The sequence below is a fragment of the Rattus rattus genome, chromosome 3 (assembly GCF_011064425.1).
Source record: "Rattus rattus isolate New Zealand chromosome 3, Rrattus_CSIRO_v1, whole genome shotgun sequence".
NCBI lineage: Eukaryota > Metazoa > Chordata > Mammalia > Rodentia > Muridae > Rattus > Rattus rattus.
In genome coordinates this window covers 93,410,591-93,435,984 of record NC_046156.1, presented here as the reverse complement: position 1 = coordinate 93,435,984, position 25,394 = coordinate 93,410,591, and positions in this window count along the sequence as shown.

Below are 25,394 nucleotides of genomic sequence, written 5' to 3'. Positions count from 1 at the left end.
AATATAAAATATCTTGGTGTGATTCTTGCCAAGCAAGTAGAAGATCTATATGACAAGAACTTCAAGTCTCTGAAGAAAGAAATTGAAGAAGATCTCAGAAAACAGAGATCATGGATTGGCAGAATTAACATAGTAAAAATGGCCATCTTACCAAAAGCAATGTATAGATTCGATGCAATCCCCATCAAAATTTTGACTTAATTCTTCACAGAGATAGAAAGAGTAATTCTCAAATTTATGCAGAATAATAAAAACACAGGATAGCAAAAACTATTTTCAACAATAACAGAAATTCTCAGGGAATCACCATTCCTGACCTGAAGTTATACTACAGAGCAGTAATGATGAAAACATCATGGTATTGAAACAGAGACAGATAGGTAGATCAATAGAGTTGAAAACCCAGAAATGAACATACACACCTATGGTCACTCGATTTCTAACAAAGAAGCCAAAACCATCCAGTGGGAAAAAGACAGCATATTCAAAAAAACGTGTTGGCTCTAGTGACAGTCAACATGCAGAATAACACAAATTGAACCATTCTTATTTCCTTGTACAAAACTCAAGTCCAAGTAGATCAAAGACCTCCACATAAAGCCAGACACACTGAATCTATTAGAAGAGAAGGTGTGGCAGAGCCTCAAATACATTGGCACACAGGAAAATTTCCTGAACAGAACACCAACGGCTCAGGCTGTATGATCAACTATAGACAAATGGGATCTCATAAAAATTGAAAGTTTCTGTAAGGCAAAGGACACTCTTAACACGACAAATCGGCAATCTGCAGGTCAGGAAAAGATCTTTACAAACCCTACATCCAATAGAGGGCTAATATCCAATCTGTACACAGAACTCAAGAAGTTAGACTCGAGAGAACCAAATAACCCTATTAAAAATGGGATACAGACCTAAACAAAGAATTCTCAACTGAGGAATCTTACGTGTCTGCGAAGTAACTAAGAAAATGTTCAACATCCTTAGTCAGCATGGAAATGCAAATCAAAATGACCCTGGGATTCCAACTCACACCAGTCAAAATGGCTAAGATGAAAAACTCAGGTGACAGCAGATGCTGGCAAGGATGTGGAGAAAGAGGAACACTCCTCCATTTCTAGTAGGATTGCAAGCTGGAACAACCACTTTGGACAACAGTCTGGCAGTTTCTCAGAAAACTGGACATAGAAGACTACCTGAGGACCCAGCTATCCCCCTCCCAGACATACATCGAAGAAAGTTCCTGAATATCTTAAGTCTTCATTTTCTGGTGATCTTATTTAGATATTTTTATCATCAACATCTTGTTTTACTTTATTTAAAATTTTTAATTTAATCCTCTTACCCATCATACAATAGTTGTTACTATTCTTTGGAATTAGTATTTTATTTATTTATTTTGAGACATAGTCTTGGCCTGGGACTTACTATGTAGAGAGCAGGCTGGCTTTTACCTCACAGAGATCCACATGTGCCTGTCTCATGAGTACTAGGAATCAAGGCAGGTTGTCACAATTACTTGGCTGACTAGTTTTTAAAAGATTTAAGAACTATAGTACTTTGCTTTAAATGTTTTAAATAGCTACACTTCAGTAAGCATGTGTGTCTGAAACCAAAGACAGCAAATGAGGTATTAAACAAGTCTGAATATTTTAATGATTCATGCAATCACACTTTTATTCTTCATAATATACTCAAAACTGCTTACTGAATTTAGTACTATAATTGGGCCCTTTAAACCTCTTATTTGTTTAAAAAAATTAACAATTTTATTTGACTCAGAATTTTTTTCTTCATACTTTTACATTTATTCAAAGCTGTGGCCTTTTATGAGCTTGCTAAGTATTGTTCCATATAAATATGCCTATGAAAAAGGTCATTTTAAAGGCTCTATGAGACAAAACAAATCTTTAAAAAACTTTTTAAAAATACTTTGTGAATAACAATAGTTTCCTATGAGAAATGAATCTAAGAAAAACATAATTGCCTGAAACATCACAATAGAGATGACATACAGATTATATTTTCTTTCACACTGCTTCTATTCCTGTACATAAGGGAACTCACTGTCATTCATTAATCAGAATCACATTCCATGTGGCCTTTGACATCGGGCTTTTCACATTTAGAATTTGTCAATTGCATTTGCAGTTTAAATAGGTGATAAAAAAGACCTAGAAAATGACAAACCGAAAGTGTGTTTCTGAGTGATGTGAGGAACGAAAATGGGTGCAGTCAAATTTTGGAAGAAAGATTTCCTTGAGTGGGCATTTTAGCAGAGATGTGATACTTAACATTGTGTTTGGGTTTGGAGAATACAACATTTAGAAGGACATTCGTGAGTATTGTTGAAGATGTTTCTGGATGCTGACATTTGAATCTAGACAATGAATGAAGCAACTTGTTATCTTTAATATGAATGACCTCATCCAACCAAATGCAGGCAAGAGCAGAGGGAAGCACAGAGTAGCATCATGCACCTCGTGCTTAGAGAGCAGACCGTGGATACTTGCTTTCCTGACTGTTCATTCCACATGAACATAGGCTCTTCTTGAAATCAAGCACCTTATTTCTCTCAGTAGCCCTTTCTTTAATAGCTTTTTTGGTTCATAGACTTCAGACTTAAACCAGAAGCAAAATGAGAGCCATCATGCATTTTTTATTGCCCCTAAGAATCTTGGTATTATTCAGGTCAAATATTGGATGACTAAAGAAGGAAGTTTATAAACACAGACACACACACACACACACACACACACACACACACACACACACACACCACTTGTTTTAATTTTACTGAAAGACTCCAAATGATGATGGTAGTGATGGTGGTGGTGATGGTGGTGATGGTGGTGATGGTGGTGGTGGTGGTGGTGGTGGTGGTGGTGGTGGTGATGGTGATAACATGCATAATGAAGAATTAAAAGAAGTGAATTAGTTATGCATCGAGGCAGAAACTACAAATGACCACAGAGAGTAAGGTATAGCTGACTGAATAATAAGAACAAAGAAGTCAAGAATCTGAGGAACAGAGGAAGGTGATCAGAGATGGAGGTAGCGAAAGGGATGAAGAACCTGTTTAAGATTGGTTCTCTTGGAACTGGTTATGCCACCTGTTTATTCTCTCTACCATCAATATATAACTGCCCTTTCCTGGACTAACAGAAACAGTATGTTGGTTTAATGTGCTGTATGAGAAAAGAGGGCAAGGATTATCACATGAAAGATGTGACAAATAGCCTTTGAAAGAGGTCAAGTTGTTTTCAATATCTCAGTGCTGAGCTACCAGGCACAGAGCAAGAAAGAAAACTTGCTCTAGAGTTTGAACTTCATTTCATCAAGTTTTCTGGGATGAATAAAGATTGGAATCAAAGAAATGGTTTACAAGATTATGGAGGCTAAGAAGTGCTAGTGTAGCCTATTTCCTACAAGCGGGGAGGCCGAGAAGGGTTTGTGGTGTAGGGCAGTCCACTTCTTGCAGTCTTAGAACCAGAGGAACAAGCATTGAGATCCCATCTAAGTAAGTCAAGGTGTGGTGTCTCTTATCAAGCATGGGGTAACTATGTCCCCACTTGCTCAGTCTTCTTTTCTATTGAGGACTTTAACTGATTGGATGGGGTCCACCCATATCAGGGACAGCAATCTGCTTCATTGAATCCACAGTTCAAATACTAACCTCATCCAAAAATATATTAGACACACATTTAGCCAATAATTGAAATCCTGTGGTTTAGTGAAACTAACACAAAAAACTAATATCATTTTGGGAGCTAAGCCAAAATTAGAAATTTATCAAATCTCACAAATATCTAATATATGTCCAGATGAAGTATCACATTTATTTGGATCTTGCTAGGAGAAGTTTAGCAGTGAGACTTTCAGTAGACATAGCACCTGATTAACTAAAGCTCTACTAGTGTTCATTAGTATTCTTCAACTTTAGGAAAGGCCTCTTTTGTTGTAAACAAGTAGGCAGCAATGTCATTGTAAAGAAGCATCAAAACACTGAGTGAATCTACTAACTCTTGGCATAAGAAAAAGAAAAGAAGATAAGGTAATATCAAATAGAAAACTTCAAAGTTTCATGAAGAATCAAGCATAGTGAGTGTTGTGTTCTCATTAAGGTATTTGTGGGCAATGTTTGCCTCTTGTCTTAAATACAAGGTTTGTGGCACTCTGTTCCACAATTCATGTTAAGGAATAAATGTACTTTTTATTCATGGTTCAGTTAAGTCGGTCCCCAGATTGTACACATTAAAAATAGATGAAAGTAAAAAGTATCATTTATTCTAGAAAATATAGTTAATAAATGATGAAGGAAAAATGACAGCTTGTTTAAAAGGAAAAAAACCCTCTTAATTGCTTTGTACATTAGTTTATTTATTGTACCAGGTCTAAAGATGTAACAAACACGTTGCTTCAAAGTCACCTTGCAATAATCTGTTACTCTTTTCCATACCTAGTTAAAGGTAAAAATATGGCTTTGAAAAACTCTTGTCCCAAATGGAAGATCAAGACCATATAATATTAAACCTAGATATTTTTCTCCAGAGCCTCCATAAATTGATTAACTTTGCTGTTAATTTTATATTGTTGATATTCTCTGTAGTTGGTACTTTTCATATTTGATATCTGTGATTAATAAAAGCCTTCAAAATTTTTGTAATACTGAGGTCTTGAGATTAACAAAGAAGAATGAAAACTTTCATGGCATTTTTTATTTTTTCCATTAAATTCTATGTAAAACATGTTGTATGTTTGTTTTTATAAACTTGAAATTTACAGGCAAATGGATGGAACTAGAAAAGATCATGCTGCTGGAGGTAACCCAGACTGAAAATAAACAAACATGGGAATGTACTCACTTGTAAGTGGACATTAGCCATAAAGTACAGGATAGCCATGATACAGTCTATAGACTTGAAGAAGCCAAATAACAAGGAGGGCCCAAGAGGTGGATGCTTGAATCTCACTGAGACAAGGAAATAAATAAGACATGGGAGAGTGGATGGAGGGAGTACACTGGACTTGGGAGGGATGTAGATTGAAACAGAGCTATAAGGTTTTGGGAGAATGGAGGTAGAGAGTATTGAGAGAGAGAACTGGAATGGGAGACATCCCTGGGATGAGCTAGAAACCTAGGAAAAAGGAAAATCCCAGTAATGTATGAAGGTGACCCTAGCTAAGACTCTTAGCAATGGTGGATATGAGCTTTAACTGGTTGTCTCCTATAACCAGTCAATAGTTCTAATGGATAGATTTATATACCAACCCGGCCACAGAATCTCGGACCCACAGTTTGTACTGACTACAGGGTATTCAATGTTAAGATGGAGCAGAAACTGAAGGAATGGTGAAACAATGACCGGTCCAGCTTGAGACCCACGCCATGAGAGAAAGCCTAGCCCTGACATTATTAATGATATTCTGCTATACTTGCTTATAGGAGACTAGCATAACTGTCATCAGAGGAGCTGCCTAGAAACTGATGGAAACTGATGCAGAGACCACAGAAAAACATTAGGCAGAGCTTGGGGAATCCTGCAGAAGTGGCAATGGGGTGGGGAAAGATTGAAGTCAGAGGGGTCAAAGACATGAGAAAACATACAGAATCAATTAGTATTGTCCTATGGTCTCTGAGAAACTGAATATCCAATCAGAGAGTGTACATGGGATGGACTTAGGCCTCTGCACACATGTAACAGTTGTGCAGCTTGGTCTTCATGTGGGACTCTGAGTAGCAGGATCAGGGACTATCGCTGACTCTGCTTCCTGCCTCTGGATCCCACTGAGTTGCCTTGTCTAGCCCCAATAGGAAAAAGTATGCCTAGTCTTACTGCAACTACATATGCCAAGGCTGTATGTATAACTATGGGAGGCCTTCTCCTTTCTAAGGAGAGAGGGAAGAGTGGTGGATGATGGGAAAGAAAGGTTAGAAGGAGGGAATGAGGAGAGGCTGCAATCAGGATATGAGGTAAATAAATGATGAATAATAATTAAAATGTAAAAATATATTCCATTCACATGCTTTAGTGTTTATTGTGAATGTAGAAAGTGCATAGCACTGTGCAAGATATGGTATGTAAAGCCAGACTGGAATTCTTCTGGTCATCCCAAAGGCTTTTCTCTTTCTTTCTGATGTATGAGAGGTCAGGCTGTTGAACATGAGGCAAAAAGAAAGAATACATACAATCAAAGAGAGAAGGTTCAGAAAAAAAAAAAACAAGTATTTTTTAAGTGTGACTCTTAAGAAAACTTGAGAGAATAAAATGTCTCGCTGATGATTTTGGGGGAAAGAACTATTATTTTCTACTGCCCAGTTATATCATACACATGAAGGTGCATGTTGAATGCGACCATCATTTTTGCTGTGCTACAAAAAACAATAGTTAAAGCAAGTTTCTTATTTAAGTAATTTGTACACATAGTAAGTTAATGACGACTTAGACTGTGAGAGCCAAAAATTGTGCACTGTCTCCTTACAATCCATTCACAGGCTCACTTACTAAGAGAACCAATAATGACAGGATTGGAAACTGAGGACACTGGCAGATAGTACTCTAATAACACACACTGTGTGCTCAGTATTGTTCTTCACAGTGTATAATTGTTCATACAAAAATCTAGCATACTGCTTTTTATGCTTGAAGAACACAGGTAGTCGAAAGTTCATATTTCTCCATGACTTAGTTTACTGCTGCTAAATAACTCTCCTCCTTTTCTTTTACTTCTTACTGAGATTTTTAACATCTGTCCCTAAGAGTATACTATCTTGGATCTTAGTTATTATCCTGAGTTAAAATATCTTGGAATATCACACTTAGAATAAAAACAATTGATTTTGGGTTATCTGAAGATTTCCAGTATGATTCATTGGCCCAGTTTGTCATCCTCTGGTGTCTGGTAGAGCAGAGCTGCTTACATCATGGCAGCCAGGAAACAGCGAGGGAAAGGAGGGATGAATGGAGGAAGGAATGAGGGAAAAAGACCTCAAGGGCATTTTCTCAAGAACTCATCCCATTCAACCAAATCCTACCTCCTAAGTTTCTCTCATTCCCAACATACCCTATCCATTTATAAACACAGCACGTGCCCAAAGCCCATTATCTGTCAAACAAGCTCTTATCACCTGAGGGAGCAAAGCACAGCATCAAGGAAGGCAATGGAGTAAACACTCTTCTACCTACCATCTTGTTTAAGATATCAGTCAACACAAGCTGCACAGACCCCGCAGCATCACTGTCTTGAAGTGATGATTATTTTTTTCTTTATAGTCTTGCTAATATCATATTCAGACATGTAAGCAGTAGTTTGATTGTCATTACTATAACATTTCAAAGTACTTAAGCATTTTGACTCTTATAATACATAGTTGTCTTATAAATTGTTTTAAAAACACAGTGTTTTCTTTTTTAAAAGGGTTCACAAAATGATGTAATGTTTGGAACATAATTAGCTCTGTGACATTAAAAACTAATACAATTCTACTTCTTTCTTAGATGTAGCTTTACTTGATGCTATCCCTAGAAACTGACATGAACACATCTTCCTATAATGTGACTGGGTGCTTCTTTAAACATAAGCTAAGATGTCTTCATGTCCTTAGCTATATGTTTCTGAAGAATCATTTGTAAAAAGAACTTTAGAAGCTTTAGGAGCAATATTTGAAGCCCTGTGAAAGGTCATAAAAGAAAGGTTACTTTTTGTGAATAAATCATGGAAATCTTTTGACTCCTCTACCAGCCACCTCACCTGCTGAGATTCTATACCAATATCCCTGAGGCATGCATGCTTGTCATTTTTTTGGAAGCCCAGCTCTCTAACAGCTGTGTGTGTCTACATGCAGCTTGAAAACGCTTCATCAAGGGTATGCCTATGTGAGCTCTTCTTCCCAAGCTTGATCTTTATTCAAGCACACAAGGTCAGAGGTGTCCACACCCTCATTTAATCTGAATATACAGAAAAAGGATCTAGTGCTGCACAGCTTTCCCACAGTGCTTTCAAGAGAAGCTTATATGGTTTAGCATGGTTATTCCAATTATTTTTTCATACTTAAAGTTCTCTATGAGAAGTAGGAAATCAGAATTGTTACTCATTTCTCTCACTTGCTTGTTCTCATACAAAAAGGGTGTAGTAATCAAAAAATATGTGGTCAGTAAGATTATAAATAAAAATATGTTATAATAATCCCAAAAATCTGTTTGAAAAGCTGATTGGGGCTGGAGAGATACTTCAGCAGTTAGGAGCACCAGCTCTTCTTCTAAAGAACCTGAGTTCAATTCTCAGCATTCACATGCTGAGTCACAACCATTTCTAATTACAGTTCTAGGAGATGTAACACTCTCTTCTGGGCATTAGGCATGCATATGGTACAGAGACATAGATAAAAACAAAATGCCCATACATACAAAAAAACAAAAATTTTTTTTTTTATTAATTGAGTATACATTACATTTCATGTTATTCCCTTTCGGTTTCGGGCAACATCCCTAATCCCTCCCTCTCTTCCTTTGCGGGGTGTTCCCCTCCCATCCTCCCTCATTTGCTGCCCTCCCCCCAACAATCCACGTTCCACTGGGGGTTCAGTCTTATGGGACCCAGGCTTCCTTCCACTGGTGCTCTTCCATTTAGGATATTCATTACTACCTATGAGGTCAGAGTCCAGGATCAGTCCATGTATAGTCTTTAGGTAGTGGCTTAGTCCCTGGAAGCTCTGGTTGCTTGGCATTGTTGTTCATATGGGGTCTCGAGCCCCTTCAAGCTCTTCCAGTTCTTTCTCTGATTCCTTCAATGGGGGTCCTATTCTCAGTTCAGTGGTTTGCTGCTGGCATTCGCCTCTGTATTTGCTGTATTCTGGGTGTGTCTCTCAGGAGAGATCTACATCTGGCTCCTGTCGGCCTGCACTTCTTTGCTTCATCCATCTTGTCTAATTGGGTGGCTGTATATGTATGGGCCACATGTGGGGCAGGCTCTGAATGGGTGTTCCTTCTGTCTCTGTTTTAATCTTTGCCTCTCTCTTCCCTGCCAAGGGTATTCTTGTTCCCTTTAAAGAAGGAGTGAAGCATTCACATTTTGATCATCCGTCTTGAGTTTCATTTGTTCTAGGCATCTAGGTAATTCAAGCATTTGGGCTAATAGCCACTTATCAATGAATGCATACCATATGTGTGTTTTTCTGTGATTGGGTTCATTCACCAGGATGATATTTTCCAGTTCCAACCATTTGCCTATTTAATTTCATAAAGTCATTGTTTTGATAGTTGAGTAATATTCCATTGTGTAGATGTACCACATTTTCTTGTATCCATTCCTCTGTTGAAGGGCATCTGGGTTCTTTCCAGCTTCTGACTATTATAAATAAGGCTCCTATGAACATAATGGAGCATGTGTCTTTGTTATATGTTGGGCATCTTTTGGGTATATGCCCAAGAGAGGTATAGCTGCGTCTTGAGGTAGTTCAATGTCCAATTTTCTGAGGAACCTCCAGACTGATTTCCAGAATGGTTGTACCAGTCTGCAATCCCACCAACAAAGGAGGAGTGTTCCTCTTTCTCCACATCCTGGCCAGCATCTGCTGTCCCCTGAGTTTTTGATCTTAGCCATTCTCACTGGTGTGAGGTGAAATCTCAGGGTTGTTTTGATTTGCATTTCCCTGATGACTAAAGATGTTGAACATTTCTTTAGGTGTTTCTCAGCCATTCGGCATTCCTCAGCTGTGAATTCTTTGTTTAGCTCTGAACCCCATTTTTAATAGGGTTATTTGTCTCCCTGCCATCTAACTTCTTGAGTTCTTTGTATATTTTGAATATAAGGCCTCTATCTGTTGTAGGATTGGTAAAGATCTTTTCCCAATCTGTTGGTTGCCGTATTGTCCTAACCACAGTGTCCTTTGCCTTACAGAAGCTTTGCAGTTTTATGAGATCCCATTTGTCGATTCTTGATCTTAGAGCATAAGCCATTGGTGTTTTGTTCAGGAAATTTTTTCCAGTGCCCATGTGTTCGAGATGCTGCCCTAGTTTTTCTTCTATTAGTTTGAGTGTATCTGGTTTGATGTGGAGGACCTTGATCCACTTGGACTTAAGCTTTGTACAGGGTGATAAGCATGGATCGATCTGCATTCTTCTACATGTTGACCTCCAGTTGAACCAGCACCATTTGCTGAAAATGCTATCTTTTTTCCATTTGATGGCTCCTTTGTCAAAAATCAAGTGCCCATAGGTGTGTGGGTTCATTTCTGGATCTTCAATTCTATTCCATTGGTCTATCTGTCTGTCTCTGTACCAATACCATGCAGTTTTTATCACTATTGCTCTGTAATACTGCTTGAGTTCAGGGATAGTGATTCCGCCTGAAGTCCTTTTATTGTTTAGGATAGTTTTAGCTATCCTGGGTTTTTTGTTATTCCAGATGAATTTGCAAATTGTTCTGTCTAACTCTTTGAAGAAATGGATTGGTATTTTGATGGGGATTGCATTGAATCTGTAGATCACTTTTGGTAAAATGGCCATTTTTACTATATTAATCCTGCCAATCCATGAGCATGGGAGATCTTTCCATCTTCTGAGGTCTTCTTCAATTTCTTTCTTCAGAGTCTTGCAGTTCTTATTGTACAGATCTTTTACTTGCTTGGTTAAAGTCACACTGAGGTACTTTATATTATTTGGGTCTATTATGAAGGGTGTCGTTTCCCTAATTTCTTTCTTGGCTTGTTTCTCTTTTGTGTAGAGGAAGGCTACTGATTTATTTGAGTTAATTTTATACCCAGACACTTTGCTGAAGTTGTTTATCAGCTTTAGTAGTTCTCTGGTGGAAGTAAACAAAATGCTTTTAAACTGTGATTGATATTATCATAAAAGTAAATGTTTGCATTGCGTCCTATTTAAAAGACGAAGAATTGTGTTTAGCCAGAAGATGTTAATGTATGGATTGATATACAGAACTATTTAAGCAGGAGCAGATGAGCTCTGGGGGACATTTATAAATTTTCTTATATATCCTGTTTTATAATAGAATAATCTGAAGGCATTTAGTACTTAATATTTAGTACACATTCTACTAAACGGATGAACGAGAGAATCTTACACAATAAACTTGCTTGATGATTTTATTATAATTCACCTAGAATTTCTCTTAACCATCAATTTACATACCAACCTTTGTTCTTTTCCTGGAGATACAAGATGACCAGTCATCCTGTTTTCAGAGAGAGGATAATCCACTACATGACAGATAATTTCTATTAGAAACACAAATACTTAGTACATGGCAGTGTGTGTGTGTGTGTGTGTGTGTGTGTGTGTGTGTGTGTGCGTGTGTGTTGGAATGAACATATATGTGTGAAGCAAAATGACAGCTATGAGAGAGAATCATTGAAGATGCATAATGAGAAAAGGTCTCTCTGAAGAAGCAATGGTTATCATAATGGTGTGTCTTTAGAACAATGTCGCTGGATTTCACCTATGTAGATCATTATTCTGAAATATCATTACTGTACTATAGATTAGAAAATTATTTGATGGTGTTTTTAATATGTATCCTATTTGAATATTTGCTTACTAATTTATCAACTATATGTCACAGATTGTATAATCCCAAGAGCTTTCAGTTTACAATTCATAATATGTGGTGAAGAAAATATTCATTCCTACATGTGTTAGTGTGATTTATTTTATCCAGTAATGTCATGCTATCCATTTGTGATTTGCTTATCTCCTCCGATAGATTTTCAGCTCTGTGAAGAAAGAAGCCATCTAACTCCATCTAACTCCAGTGCCTAGAGCAGGGCTTCTTGGGGAAGGCTTCATACAAGTCATTTATTTTAATGAGTTATCCCAAAGAAGTTTCTAATGTAAATCCTAACATTACCATATATATTAGCATCTCATCATTGTTATAAATGTCTTCCATAGCATTCTAACTCTTCGGATGTTAAATTCTTTTTTACTTTTGTTCCATTCTGCTTTACAACTGAGAAGCTGGGCAATTTCCAAATGAAACAAGAGAAACATCTCTGATTTTTCTGAGTCAAAGATTTGCTGATGAATAAAACTAGCACCAAGCATCAAGATCCATGCATCATTTGTGCTAAGCTCTTTGTATTTCTATAATATTATGAGCATGGTTCCTTTTATATTAAGCAGAAGACTCTAAGAGGAGAGCAACTCCTTCAAAAATCAGATCACGCTGATGGATCCATACTGGAAACATCTGTCCTGTTTTAATTTTAGCATAATTAGAGGTCTGGGCAACACAGAGCAAGGATCTGTGAACAGCAGCAGGTAAAGTCCCTAGTGATTAATAAGACACTGTTAAATTTAGACAAAAGTATTTTGTGCTTCAATTTTATTGTATTTTAAATATGTTAATTATGAGAGCTAAGAGTGAATATTCATTATTTGGTAGAAAATAAAAGCAAATAATTTTAAATACTTACCAGATTGTACTTTCAGATTGAAAATGGTTTTCTACAGTGTTTAGTTTCTAATGTTAAAGGAAGTAATATAAAAATACATGTTTCTGGAGATAATTTTGTGATAAGGGCATTCAAACTAGCACTGGTAGTAGAAATTCAATAATTAGTTCAACAAACAGCTACCAAAATGATTCAAGGAAATGGGAGTAGCAAAGTGCATTGAGTAATTTCTTTTATTGAGGACATAAAAGTCAGCACACAGTGCAGCAGGTAGCAGCTGATGTAGAGAATGAAGCAAACTGAGGGAGGTGAGTAGTTTCATAATTTGGAGAGAAAGTGTGCTCATCATAGTGTGTTAGGCAAAACCTGACATTTAGGCAGAGCGGAGAAGGATGTGGAAGCCCAGACATGTAGCTTTTTGGAGAAATAGCATTTAAGAGAGAAGCCATCAGTCTCGAATACAGGGAAAGCACACACTGACAAGAGAAGATAAAGGGAAGATTTGATGCCAAGTCCAGATCTGAGTAAGCCAGGAAGTCCATACTTAAACGCGATTTTAAAGAGATGTAATTACACTAAGTTTACAGGGTTTTCCGTGACTATTGTAAGGTTGTTCACTATGGAGAACAGAAAACTATTAGTAGATCATCACAATAGAGCAGTAGGAGCAGAGACTAGCAGTGCAATAATAGAGGTGAAAAACTGGCACAATTTTAAGATGTGTTCTGATGATGTTGGGTGTGGGAATAAGAGAAAGGCTAGGCCAAGGATGAGTGTATATTTTCATATTTAAATAGATGGATGGAGCTGACTCCTAACAGAGGAAGATGCAGGGCTGGGTTCAAAAAACAAATAAAAGGTTGTTTGGACTTTTATGATCAATATGGAAGGCGTATTCAATATTAATGTGAATTTTAAGGTTTGGAGTCTAAGACTAAAGGGAATTTGAAGTCTAAAGAGAGAGGAATCCAGGTTGAAGAGGTCACTGCAGTATTAGCAAAATGCAGATAAAAATCCAGAAGACTGTGTGAGATTAGCCAAGATGACATTGTGCTTGGGGAAATGGAAAGGGGAGAACATGCTCACAGAACAAATGAATTACATTTCTCATTAATGTATCACAGGGTGTGGAAATTAAATCATGAACTTTGGGGCTAATGTACTTGAATTCAAACTAGAATTTCAGCATGCACTCTTTTTATGTCCTTGAAAAGGTGAAAACTTTTTAATTTCTTACACAATTTTCACAAGATTGAAATTAATCCATTGACTTTTTTTCATAATAACTGTCAATCTGTACCAGTTATTATTCTTGACATCATGGATAGGTGACAATATTTATGAAAGGAAATGGTAGTACATATGTGAATAATCTTCAAAACCAAAAAATGTTCAAACTCTTATGACTATTCCAGCAGCAGGGTTCTTTCTGTCCTTCCTGTCTTCTAAACTTCAGAACATGAGTGACTTACAATGGGCACATGATCTGTATTTCTCTCTATAATGAACATCTTCACTTGCTTACTGTGCACATTTTAATAAAATAAAAGGATTTGGAGTATAAGTGGATCATACTACAAGTGCAATTATGGATATAATCTAGATAGTTAGGTTCTGAGAGCTGATTTAAAGGGGGGGAAAAGTCCCCAAAGACAGGACGAGTATGTTAAACTGAATAAGAGCACACTCAGATCCCTAGGTGATGACTGAAATGGACAAGAAGATAAGAAGACAGTGTAGAAGACGCAGGGGGCAATTGCCCATGGTGGGGAGGAGAAATAAGATACACGAGATCAAGAAAATAGTGAAGCTGACCTGGAAGCTGTTTCCAGTGAGAGAGTGAGTGACAAAGTTGTGTGAATTAGGGAAAGTATCAAATACACAGTTCCATTAAGATTTAAATCCAGTTGTTTTCATTTATTTATTTATGTTGGCTTCATTAAAATTCAGCATTGCTAATTATCGCACATTGTGAAATCTCAGTTAAGGCAGGTAAAGTTCCTAAAAGAATCCAATGCCTTGTGTTCTATTTTGGCAAAATCACCTTAGAGATAAACTAAGACCAAGTTTTAGAAATCACAAATGTAGTTGAAATTTTCAATACCTACCTCTCTGTTTAATGTTTCCAAGATTTTATATCTAAGAATACTTAGGGACTTTTAAAAACTACAGGTCAAAACACACACAAAAAATTTAATATCACTTTATCTCCTTTGAAATGATCGTTAATAAATTAATTTTGAGGGCGTGACATATCCTTACCCAGCGATGATGAATTATAATTGAAAAGTAATTACATGCAGCTACTTGTTTCCCAGAACAGTCCAGCAAATCGCTGGAACAACTTAGGCAACCTGTGGACCGGAAATCAGAGGAGTTATGAGGGCTCCATGGACCAGCTTTAGTTTCGATGGTGTCACCTCTCTGAAGCTGAAGGAACATTAGTGCATTTGTTTGCATAGGCTTTTCTCGATCGTTGGAATATTAATAATCCTAAAATGAAAGCTTGAAAACCTGTCAGTAAGATGTTCCTACTGTCAAGGCACCTCTGTTTGTAATCATTTTCTTAAAAAAAAAAAAAAAGAAAGAAAGAAAAGAAAATGGTGTTTTCCCATGTTTTCATCATTATATTTAACCTCCTAAGGTGGGAGTTTTCCTTTTAGTAACTTCTTATGGTTGGACTTTTTAGATAGACAATCTTAAATTTAGCTTTTTAATGGAATATTTTGGTTTTTTCCTATGGTAATTGATGGATATAGTAGTCTGGAAGGTGATCTGTGGTCTCTAAGAGTCTGAAGCACACCTGTCCAGGCCCTTCTGACATTTAGAGTTTCCACTGTGAATTCAGGTGTAATTGTAGTAAGACGGTCTTTATGTTATTGGCCCTTTTCCCCTTGCAGCCTTTAAGATTGTTTTTCCTTGTTTTGCACATTTACAGTTTTGTTTGTTATGTGTTGGGACTTTATTTTCTAGTCTACTCTATTTGGTATTCTAAATGCTTCTTGTACTTCATAGGCATATTCCTCTTTAGGTCAGTAAAATTTTTCTTTTATGAATTTGTTGAATATATATATATATATATATATGTATATTCCTACTATTCTAAGCTTTGGTCTTTTGTAGTCTTATAGTGTCACAGATTTCCTTGATGTTTTGTGTCAGATTTTTTTATATTTAAACTTTTCTTTGACTGATGTATTCATGTCTGCTATCATGTCTTCATCACCTGAAATTCTCTCTTTCATCTCTTGTATTTTTTTGATGAAAGTTGTACAAATTTCTAAATTTTTCTTTTCTAAGATTCTGTCAGTTTAGATTTTCTTCATCCATTCTATTTATTAATTTATTTATGTCTGTAATCATTTTATTACTTTTCTTCCACTGTTTGTGCTTCCAGGATTTCTTAAAGAATTTATTCATCTCCTCCCTCTTTTTGTTTTTGTTTTCCTTTAAGGTGTTTATTAGTTTCTTCTTTCAGCACATCTATTATTTTATACATGAGGTTTTGGGTTATTTTTTTATGTTTCAGCTATGTTGAATTATTCCGTCTTCTTATGGTACAGTTGCTGGGCTCTAGTGGAGACAAATATCCTTGACTGTTATTAAATTTTTACACTCTTATCTAGGAATTTGGGATTGGGATGACTATAGGTCTAGATGTTGATAGCTGATTTTCTCTTCATTGGGTGGGTGGTTTATTTTCCTTTTTTTCTATTTCCTTTGTGGATTTTAGGAGCATGTGATGGTCATGTGTTGCCTGGTAGGAATTTTCTGTGGACATGATTAGGTGTGCTATTGGAGGTAATATATGTTTCTACATATTGGGAGCTGAGTCTTAGTAATTGGGGGTTCCCTTACAGAGGTGGTGAGTGGGTTAGCAGGGAGTTGTCAGGGGGCTGGCAGGGGTTTAGCAGGAGGTTAGCAGGGGATCAGCAGAACATTAGCAGATGGTTTAGCAGGGGCTGCCAAGCCCAAGGCAAGCTGAAAGCCAAGTTCTAATGCCTTTTTACTGAGATTGATCCAGTTACCTCCTCACATATTGTCTTCCACAAGCCCAAGCAGAGGCTGTAGCCATGAACCCTCTTGCTAAGTCCCACTAAGGACCCTGACCTCGTTTTGGACTGTTCACATTGACCCTCAAAATCTAGGCCCAGGTGAAAGGTCTTTCTCATGCTCTCTTGGTGAATCTGACTCAGTTTCCTCTTCCTACTCCCATCTCAGGCCCAGACATTGCCAGGAAGCACAGGGCATGTACTCTTTTGGAGTTTGACCAGAATCCTGACTTGACCTACTCCTACAGGCCCAGATCCAGAGAAGCACAACACTAGAACACATTCTTGAACTTGACTCAAGAAATCTCATGCCACTCTCACAACCCCTGTCTCAAACCAATTACCCTTGGATTAGAATCACTCCTGCCTCCCAATTAATAATACCAAATATATGAAGGATTGACATTTTTATTCCGACCACAAGCCCTGAGATCAAATAAGCTTGAAAAATAGCAAAATTCAAGCTTCTAGTCTCATATGCAGTGTAGAATCTCTGATCTAACATATGACCAATGAAATAAGGACACATGTCCAGTACACATTTAAAAGAAATAGACAATGTGAAACATCAAGATAGTATATTCCCTAGTAATACCAATAATATAAAAATGTTTTCCAATAGGAATTACCTAAAGACTCATGGACACATTATTTTTAAAAATCTTAAACATGATAGAATTCAAGGGGTTCTAAGAGTACATACCTGAGTGAACACAAAAGGGAAAGAATAAATTCCTAAGTGAAGTCCAGGAAAAGACGATTATAAGGAGGAATAATGTGACAGACATAAATCAGGATTTGAAAAGCAAATTCAATAAAGGGATAGAGATGTGAAAAATACTCAAGCATAAATGAACATGGAATTGAATATGATAAATATGTGATTAGAAAACCCAGAGGAAAGCATTACTAGTAAAATAGATAGAATAAAATATAGAATGGAGGACTTGAAGATAAAATAGAGAACACAGGCAAAATATGAAATATTAAACATAAAACACTGCAAAGGAACATAGACGAACTTTAGAACACAATGAAAAGTCCAAATCTGAATTGTAGGCATAGAAGAAAAAACAATTCCAGAGTAATTGCTTAGATCAGATTTTCCAATAATTAGAGGTCTCCATGGATTCTCTCTCTTTGGATATTGGGGAACCCTGCAGAAGAGGGGAAAGAAAGATTATAGGTGTCAGAGGGAATCGAAAATATCAGGAGAACGTGGTCCACTGAATCACATGGGGATCACATGGCTCATAGACCATGAAACCTAAATGGCCCTTATAAGGGTTGGTACCAGGTCCTCTGCATATATGTTATGGCTTTTAGCTTGGAGCTTTTGTGAGACTCTTAATAGTATGAGCAGGTCGGTCTCTGAGTCTATTGCCTACAATTGGAACTCTTTTTCTCCTATTGGGTTGCCTCATTCAGCCTTGATAGAAGGACTTTTGCCTTTTCTTATAGTATTGTATTTTGTCCTCTTCAGTTGTTGTCTCTTGGAAGCCTGCTCTTTTCTGAAGGAAATGGAGGCATGGGAGGTGCATATCTGGAGGAGAGTGCATGTGGGGAGAGCTAGGAGGAGTGGAGGAAGGGGAAATTGCACTCAGGATGTATTGTATGAGAAAAGAGTTTATTTTCAATACAAAATAATAAAAAAAAACCTAGAAGAAAACTTTCCCAAAGGAAGGAAATTCTTACCCATATAAATACAAGAAACACATAGAACACCGAAGAAGCAGAACCAGAAAGAAACTTCCCATAGTGTATTGTACTTAATAACCTAAATATACAGGCAGAGAAAGTGTATTGAAAAAAACTGTAAGGGAAAAGCCATGAGTCACATATATATACACACACACATCAGAATAAGAGTTGATTTCCCAATGGAAACTTTGAAAGCTAGAGGAGCCTGGATCAATATTTCAAGTACAGATAGATATCAACCCAGACTCCTTTACCCAGCAAATGTATTTGCCAAATTTGAGATAAAAAGAAAAATACCCCATAATATGAACAACCTAAAAGAATTCATATCCACAAAGCCAACACTACAGTAAGTACTGGCAGGAACACTTCTGACTGAAGAGGGAAATAAGGATACATTTCAGTTAGAGGAGTGGAGAAATAAAGCTGGCATTGACCTAGAAGTATTCTCCCTGAGGGATGCCTTTCAAAGTGTCAGATGCCATTATGCAAGCTTCCAAGAGTGAAAAGTTGACATTTGTACACAGTTTTAAAACCTAAGAAACACAATTTATAACACTCATAAGACAGCCTTAATGGCAATAGTGACACTTTTATCTTGCGAGCAATCAACAGCTATCTGGATCTAAAACCTGGTCACAAACTCATGCTTTGTACTATAAACCTAGAAAACAGTACATAGAAAGGAAGATCACGCACTCCTATTATATTAATACGGTGATATAATTTCCCACTGCTACCTACAAAATACTCATTTTATACCCATAAATAAGAGTAGCTCTCACATAGTATGAAAGAGGCTTATTTTGAAGCCTTCAACAAAGATCCACAATTTGTCAAAATTTAGAGTGAGGACCATGGTGTGTTCAGTCCAAATACACCAATATTTCAATCTCTACACCTAAGGCTCAGGGAACACTGAGGAAGAGGAGAGAGAGATTCTCAAAGTCTGAGTAGAAAGATAAGAACATGATCTGAACAGGAAAGGAATGTTGCTCTCATGAACTCATCAAAATGGCTGTCTGTAAAAGAGAGTGAAAGATCACTTCAGTTGAGATGTCAATACAGATGAAGAAAGTTTTCATGGGAGCAACCACTACATGAGGAGTTATTGGCAATGAATGGCTGCTGAGGGAGGGAGAACCCTTTTTTAAGGGGAGAAATAGGATGAGGAATTTAATCCTAAGTGATCAGCTTTAAATACAGACAAATAAAAATGACACTAGTTGATTTCTATTGGTTTTATACAAACATATATGCCTTAGCAACAATCATAGAAAAAAACGATGAATTTGAGAGTTTCTTTAGTGGGATATGAGAGGATATTGAGGGAAAAGAAGTAGTGTGAATCATGATTTTATCCTTTGATAAGATAATTAAACAAATAAATACTAGTAAAGTGGAAGAATTTGTGAAGGAGTAGACACATAAACTTGACCATAATTTTATTAATTAAAAATAATATAAGAGATATATTTAGTAAGTTATCTATTTTCATACATGTATGCAACAACCTAGTGAAAAGAGGAAGAAATGAAAGAGAAAAGGCAAGAAAAATTTATAGGAAGAAAGAAGGTTGGAATAATGCAATTGTATTATAATCTCAAAAAATTAAAATAAATAATAAAAAGAAACTCATTTGTAAGAATACTGGAGAGATGGCACACTCATTAAATACCAGGTTCACAAGAGGCCGAAACAAGACTCTTGTCATAAAGGTTTGTGGTCTGCATTCAGTTCTGAGAAGTCACATGGAGAAGAGAATTCACGTCTGCAAATTGTCTTCTGACTTCTACAAATGTGCTGTGGCATGTGTGTATATGCATATGAATGTGTGTCTCTGTACACACACACTTGAAAAATAAATATTTTAAAAATGGTTTTAAAATTTACTTGATGTAGTTAATTTAAATTAAGAAAACTTTCAAGCACAAAAGATTATGAAATATCTTAGACTAGTAACATGCACATCAAGACAGATGAGTAAAGATTAACATTTTAATAATATTTTTTCTCTTGCTGCTCTAGGAGATGAATCCAGGACTCCATTCACACTCGTAGTAATTATTTTTTAACCGAGTGCACACAAGTTTGGTGTCTTTACATTTAGAAGTAAAATGTTCTCTTGATGGGTTGAACAAAAAGAAGTATCATTCTTTATCTGGTGAGCTTAGAAATTTATTTTATTATAGGTTAGAATCATGAGATCTGCTTATTTCCTAGCCTCATTTGTTTGGAATTATTTCTTCTATTCTTTTACATTGAGGTGGTGTCCATCATCATAATAAGTAATGTGTGTTTCCTGTAGACAGTAAAAAGGTAGATCTTATTATCTAATCCAATGACTTAGACAGTGTATTTTACCTGTGGTTTGGCGAACTTTGATATTCAAATTTATTATCAAGAGCTATATAGTAATTTCTGTCATTGTATACATTTTATGGTATTTTCTTTCTTAGGTTTGCTTTGTAGAAAAGTTGTCTTAGCATTTCTGAATTTTTTCTCTATACTCTCCTACATATACTTCCCTTTCTCTTCTGTTAGAAATATTCCTTTTAACATTGTCTGTAGGGATGACTTGGTGGTCATAAATCGTTTGCCTGTTTTTATCATGGGAGCTTTCTTTTCTTCCTCAATTATAGTTGATAATTTCACTGCTCCAAATGTATTTCTAAACATATTTGAGTCCCAACTTTCTGCTGAAATATGAAGAGAACAGAGATTTTACATAATTAGTTCAAGAATTATTTCTGTTCTATTTTCACTGGTTTGCTAAATTTCTCTTCATTAGTCTTGCTCAGTATTTTCCATAATGAGTCTGAAATAACCAATAGATGGGGCATTTAATAAAGATAATTACAGAAGAAGAGTTGGTATTGATATCTTTACAATTTGTTCTGAAATATTTTGAACATTCATATCTATATTTACTCCATGAAGGATTAGACTTAATAACAAACAGAAGAATAAACAATATCAGATTATTCTTGCAAACATGTAGCAGCCAATTCACACATACAAGTAAGTAAGTAGGCAAGTATTTAAGGAATGTGGCCAATCAGGAAATAGACCACTGACTAAGCAATCAGAGTTTATCATTTTATAATCACCATCCATCGCCTTCATTTGCTCTTTTGTAACCATGCCAGTCAAACTAGAACAGAAAGGAAAATTTTCTCCAGATGCATCAAGTTTAGCAACAATGACAGGTGCATGCTTCTCAAACAAAAACACACGTGCCGATGGAAAAACAAACCAGGCACTAGATTTGTATGAACTGCTACTAAATCTTATTAAGTAAATACTGACTATGTAGCACATATAATTTTAGATGTTGATTAGCATGTAATTTACATATATTTATGTGTGCGACTTTCATCTTTTCTACAGGTGTATTTGGCTCTTTCACACAAAATACTAATGAATACAACATCTTGTGGGGATGTACGCTACCTTCCAGGTGGTTCTGAGACAGGCCAAAAGGTGAAAAATCATTATATATTCTGGATTACATTACTGAAATATTTAGTAGCTTAAATATTTCCATACTCTAAATGTATGTGCGGGATAGAACTACATATAATATTATTAAGACAACACTATATGAGCAAAGACAACTGATGGGCATGAGCATCAAATCTACAGCCTAAGAGTGACTCATTTTACTTTGAATCTGATCCTCAATCTAATCCTAATACTAATCCTCAGTGATAAAGTTAATTTTTAACTTGATGGCAGATATAAAAAGATAATCTCAAAGACTTTTGTGCTGGGCTCCCGATTAAAATACAAAGCCTACCACATGTTATTATAGAATTAGTTAACTTAAGATATAGAGTTCACTCTAATGTCAACAAAAAAAAATACACTGAAGAACCTAATACCTCCTTTAACTACATATATCTACATAATTAGCATACTTTTTAATCTAAACTAAATTTTAACTTTTTTTTTTACTTTTACAAAATCTGGCTCTTTGTATCCTGAGCTTGCTTCAAACTTGGGATACTTCTGCCTTATGAATGTTGAAATACACTACTGAAGCATTTACCTATAGCTCTAAAGTTTAATTTAAAACATAATAGTAGTTTAAATATTATCAATGCGTTTTAGTAAAACTACTTTGGTTCAGAACTGAATGCAGAAATCATCTATGCTGTCTACCAAAATATAGTGTGAAGCCTGAAACTGTTGTGCTAAGAAATATCAAAAACACCTGATATAGAAGTAAATAGAATATTCCATTTATATATTCTCAACAATTATTAACAGAATAAACAAACAGAGGAAACGTCATTCACTTTAATAATTCCCAGGATATCCATGGGAAGTCTTACATGTAATCAAGCTGTTGCATTTTAGAAAGCATAATTAAATACTTTTTGTTACTTACATTAGAAATTTTTCACCATGTTAGAGTATTTACTTTAAACATCAGTTCCATAAATGTGTAATGGAAACGTTAAAATAAAAAAAAAGTATACTAAGCAATTTAAACCTTTTTTTTTCCTTCCATTTAAATAAATTGGGTATTTCTTATTTACATTTCAAATGTTATTCCCTTTTCTGGTTTCCTGTCTATCAGCCCTTAACCCCTCTCCCTCCCTTTCTATATGGATTTTCCCATCCCCATCCACCCCCAATTCTCTAATTCCTCCAACGGAGTTCCCGTTCTCAGTTCAGTGGTTTGCTGCTGGCATTCGCCTCTGTATTTGACATGTTCTGGATGTGTCTCTCAGGAGAGATCTATATCCAGGTCCGGTCAGCATGCACTTCTTAGCTTCATCCATCTTTTCTAGTTTTGGTGGCTGTATATATATGGGCCACATGTGGGTCAGGTTCTGAGTGGCCGTTTCTTCAGTCTCTGCTCTAAACTTTGCCTCCCTATTGTTGTAGAAATATAAAAAATAGAATGCTCTCTTTTACCCACTCTAGGTCTGGCACTGCAGTGTCCCAAGATCTGTACTAGATATCTTAAGTCTCAGTCAACAAAGCCTCTCATCTGCTTTGCTCCATCCTACAGCACACTGCCTAAGGCCTCTCTCTAAACCTGCCAGCAATCTCTCTACCTATCTAGTTCTCAAGAAAGGTTTCCATTCCAGAAACACACATCCCAATTCCGTGGCGGTCCAGTGTCTCCAACCGCCGCACACTTTCCTACAATCAAACCGTCACATAAAGAACATACAAAACAATAACCTTTGACCCAATTGATAAGATATAATTGCCCACCTAAACATACAAATTCCAATTCACATCCATCTCTAAAGAACATTCATAACAACCTGTAAAGGTACAGAGTGGAATCAAAACGTCAGATTCCATATTGTCCCGCCAAGGCTTATATCTCTCTGTCCTCCTCTCTCTTCCTCCTTTCCATCCCAGTCTCCTCTTATTCCTTTGAACTTTTCTCCCACCCATCCTTCCTTCTCCTCCAATAACAGGCCTCCTTCTATCCTGTTTGTCCTTACACCTGTATTTTACAAATTAAATGGGGAGAAGGTTCTGGTGAAGTTACCTGAGTCCTGAGTACATGACTAGGCAGCCCTCCTTTGGGCAGTGGAATTAGCATCAAAATACAGATAACTCCAGGGCAAAGAATAACACCCTATTTCCTCTTATGGCTATTTATGTTTCCCTTTTAAAGAAGGAGTGAAGCATCCACATTTTGATCATCCTTCTCGAGTTTCATGTGGTCTGTGCATGTTGGATAATTCGATCATTTGGGCTAATATCCACTTATCAATGAGTGCATACCATTTGTGTTTTTCTTTGATTGGGTTACCTCAATCAGGATGATATTTTCTAGTTCCATCCATTTGACTATGAATTTCAAAAAATCATTGTTTTTGATAGATGAGTAGTACTGTATTGTGTAGATGTACCACATTTTCTCTATCCATTGCTCTGTTGAAGGGCATCTGGGACATTCCCAGCTTCTGGCCATTATAAATAAGGCTGCTATGAACATAGTAGACCATGAATCTTTGTTGTATGTTGGAGCATCTTTTGGGTATATGCCCAAGAGAGGTATAGCTGGGTCCTCAGGTAGTGGAATGTCCAATTTTCTGAGGAACCTCCAGACTGATATTTAGAGAGGTTGTACCAGTCTGCAATCCCACCAACAATGGAGGAGTGTTCCTCTTTCTCCACATCCTTGCCAGCATCTGATATCACCTGAGTTTTTGATCTTAGCCATTCCCACTGGTGTGAGGTGAAATCTCAGGGTTATTTTGATTTGCATTTCCCTGATGACTAAAAATGTTGAACATTTCTTTAGTTGCTTTTCGTCCATTTGATATTTCTCAGCTGTGAATTCTTTGTTTAGCTCTGTACGCCATTTTTAATAGGGTTATTTGGCTCCCTGCGGTCTAACTTCTTGAGTTCTTTGTATATTTTGGATATAAGCCCTCTATCTGTTGTAGGATTGGTAAAGATCTTTTCCCAATCTGTTGGTTGCCATTTTGTCCTAACCACAGTGTCCTTTGCCTTACAGAAGCTTTGCAGTTTTATGGGATCCCATTTGTCAATTCTTGATCTTAGAGCATAAGCCATTGGTGTTTTGTTCAGGAAATTTTCTGCAGTGCCCATGTGTTTGAGACTCTTCCCCACTTTTTCTTCTATTAGTTTGAGTGTATTGCTTTTGTGTGGAGGTTCTTGAACCTCTTGGACTTAAATTTTGTGCAGGGCGATAAGAATTAATTGATTTGCATTTTTCTTTTTATTATTATTATTATTATTAACTTGAGTATTTTTATATACATTTCGAGTGTTATTCCCTTTCCCGGTTTCCGGGCAAACATCCCCTCCCCCCCTTCCTTATGGGTGTTCCCCTCCCCACCCTCCCCCCATTGCTGCCCTCCCCCCAACAGTCTAGTTCACTGGGGGTTCAGTCTTAGCAGGACCCAGGGCTTCCCCTTCCACTGGTGCTCTTACTAGGATATTCATTGCTACCTACGAGATCAGAGTCCAGGGTCAGTCCATGTATAGTCTTTGGGTAGTGGCTTAGTCCCTGGAGGCTCTGGTTGGTTGGCATTGTTGTACATATGGGGTCTCGAGCTCCTTCAAGCTCTTCCAGTTCTTTCTCTGATTCCTTCAACAGGGGTCCCGTTCTCAGTTCAGTGGTTTCCTGCTGGCATACGCCTCTGTATTTGCTGTATTCTGGCTGTGTCTCTCATGAGCGATCTGCACTCACATTTTGATCATCCGTCTTGAGTTTCATTTGTTCT